General features: G+C 35.0%; 1 long non-coding RNA gene across 1 annotated transcript; it reads right to left on the bottom strand.

Moving 5' to 3' along the window:
• Positions 1–271: 271 nt before the first annotated feature.
• Positions 272–2,765, bottom strand: LOC113706667 (uncharacterized). Its single transcript, XR_003452073.2, has 2 exons — positions 2,249–2,765; positions 272–487 (listed from the first exon to the last, which is right to left on the bottom strand). It is a non-coding gene; the product is annotated as an uncharacterized lncRNA (long non-coding RNA).
• Between the last annotated feature and the right edge of the window lie 420 nt (positions 2,766–3,185).

The following is a 3,185-nucleotide window of genomic DNA, read 5'->3' as shown; positions in this document are numbered from 1 at the left end:
CTAAAACATATTTTTGATGTTTTCCTTTTCTTTTTTTCTAAAAACTCTACGCTAATTCTAAACTTAAAAGCTAAAACTAAAAATTAAAACTAAAAGTAAACAACGAACGCAAGCAATCTAAAATGAAAATCATGAAATAGATGCCACATAAAATTATTCAAAATTTGGTGTCTACACTCCCTACTATACATTCCATCAATCAAAAACCCCAAGGACTTGTAAAATTATCCCAAAGAACAAAATGCATATAGTAATCTAAAGCAAAAGCCAATGCTCAAATATAATTTATTGAATTAAAAGTCAGTAACAAATAATAACATCGCAAATCCCTAACAAATACAAACTTGAAAAATTCTCTTGTGCACAAACTAAAAGATTCTCATCCCTAACAAGTAAAAAGAACTTGCATTAGCTTCCAAACTTTCCAATGAAATGAGAGCCTTCGGTCATAACCATGAATATCCCATCAATCTTCAGTTAGTTCTACCTGTGCACAAAGTTTGTTGGAATCATTAGATCATCATTGCTAGCAATAAAATTACAGAAAAGCCACAATATAAGTAAGTGAATATAATACCATTTAAACTGATGTCATTAAGCAACAGTCCTTAGGCTCATATACTTGGCCAACATAAGTGTTGTCCAGTGAAATCATCTAAGAATGCTAAAAGTCTAGGAAGCAATAAAATGAGCACCCATTCTTGGATAAGAAATGGCAGATTTTGAATAAATCGCATGCTTGCAAATCCATTTCAGAAGTGACAAAGTTGCAGGAATGAACGTTAAGAGGAAAAACAACTCCTTAGTTTCAAAAGCATGACATCAACCAAGGCAGACAAAGAAAAAGTAACTTGGACGTTAGACATTTTGGATACTGCCAAAGAATGAGGAATACTGCATATTTATCAGAATAACTAAGTTCCATACATATGCTACATTTTACAAATATAACTGCTGCAATGGTCACTGGTCCACATTAGTCAAGGCAGATAACTGTACCATGCAAATGAGATCTCAAATGTTATAAAAGTTGCAGAAATTTATCTCAACTGGTGGCTTAAATGATACCATGGATGATTAACCACGAGCCAGAAAACATTACTTTAATCACAATAGTCAGTCATTGATTATGATACAAAGGCTTAATGCAGGTCGTCATTGATTGGGGGAAACTACGGCTTGCTCGATACCACAACTTTTGTACCTAATCCAGATTACTATAGGTAATGATACCACTTATATAACCAATTAGAGTTAGTCAACATCATTTATCATTCTATTAGTTGGTTTAATTATTCTTTTATTGGCATCACTATGACTCTCTAGCTAAATTCTATTTTGCCTTCCTCGGTGCTCTTCTTTGGCACTAGTTGATAGGAAGAAACGTTTTAGCAACGAACTTCACAGGCACAAAGAAGATTCGTGCCTAGATATCTGCACACGAATAATGAAATAAAACTGAAATAAAGATAAGAGTCTGTCGACAAATGGGGGATGAAATATCTGCAAATCTTTTTTCTTTTTTTTTTTTTTGGGCAAAAGCCGCAAGACTTTACTGTTACTTCTTTCAAGCACTACCATATATCACAATTAAGAACTGGTTGTTACTCTTTTTTTTCCTCTTAAGCAGGAATTAGAAGAAATCTGTAAGGACAACAGTGCTCAATTCTAGTAGCAGTTAACAAAGATGCTTCAATTAAATCAAGTGAATTAATTCAAATTGAATAAACTAGGCTTCTCTCTTTCACTGGCCTGTCAACATGTATCCTTTTAATACTCTTTCACACGAAATATCTGGTCACATGAAATTTATCTGTAGTCACTTTTCTAAGATTCACCAGTTTCTCGGTTGTCTACTTGACATTTTATCGAATAGGTTATGCGCAACAAATCCATAACAAAATAGTCACACAAATCAAGTAGACAACCGAGAGGAGTAAAGCCAAACAACAAATGCACTCAAATCATGAACTATTACTCATGGATATTGTCAACTTAGATTTCTTTGCAGCTTAGATTCCTCAATTGACCTAAATAGGCTAGTCTTGCAACTACAACATTTTTCAACAAAAAAACAGGCAGAAGTAAAATGGAAATGCAATGAACATTTCTTTGCAACATTTTACATGGTCAACTCCTCAAACATGACTTATACGCCAAAAGAAGGATTTAAACTCTAGAACATCAGTTAGGGGAGAGCAAACATTCCTTATGGAATCTGGGAATTCCAATTAAGCGATATATTTACCAGAGATGAGGATTTTAATCGATTTGTCTGCCAGCCGCTGCAGCAACAAAAGGCAAGTGGGGAGTCTTCCTGAGCACACTACAACCCAGCCCATAAGCAAAGCAGGCTACCAAAAACACAAACAGAGCATTATACCACCAAATGGTAAGCTTGAGCCCGAGGCTAGTTTGGCCCGGAGACAAAATCCTCTGAATCAACATGGGCACCACCAGAAGAACATCAAGAACTAGGGCTCTCTTTGCACTTGGAAACTCAGAGAAAGCAGAAACTTGTCGAGCAACAGATGGATTGTACTTGATGTAGTACTTTTTAGTAACGGTTTGAGCCTTTGGCTTAACAGAGGGAAAATGACATGGGGTCCAAAGTATATTTGGATGGGGCAGGTTATGTGTGGAATCCTCCTGCTATTGCCCTTCCTCTTTTTTGGCTTCTTTCTCTGCCAGTGTTTCTTGTGAGAGAGATAAGAAGAAGCAAAATCTGACCAAGTGTTTTGGCCGGCAAAAGTTTTGAGCAAATGAATCTTCCACCAATTCACTATGATGTCGTTTTGTGCCTTTCTTTCTTTTTTGGTATATTTCACATTTTCTCAAATGTCATAATAGGTAGTCTAAAGGCACATTATTATTCTTATATCAGATAAAATAAAAAAAATTAAAGCATATGTTATTGAGTTGATAATAATTGTCATAATAGAAGTATTATAATGACACACACCAACAAGTGTCCTTATAGGCATGTCAAGAAAAGCAATTTTTGTTGTAGTGATGTCGGACGTGAACATCATATCAGCAAATCGTAAGACTTCTCATTCTCGTAAACATTTTGATAAATCTGGTTAATATGGATCCTGGGATCAAATTTTGCCAAATCATCTTATCAACTCAAGAATTGATAGTGTGGCAAAATTTGGACCACACAATTTATATATTTCGGATCT

Source organism: Coffea arabica, chromosome 8c (assembly GCF_036785885.1).
Source record: "Coffea arabica cultivar ET-39 chromosome 8c, Coffea Arabica ET-39 HiFi, whole genome shotgun sequence".
Classification (NCBI taxonomy): domain Eukaryota; kingdom Viridiplantae; phylum Streptophyta; class Magnoliopsida; order Gentianales; family Rubiaceae; genus Coffea; species Coffea arabica.
The sequence above is the reverse complement of the archived record's forward strand: the minus strand, read 5'-3'. Positions and strand labels throughout refer to the sequence as shown.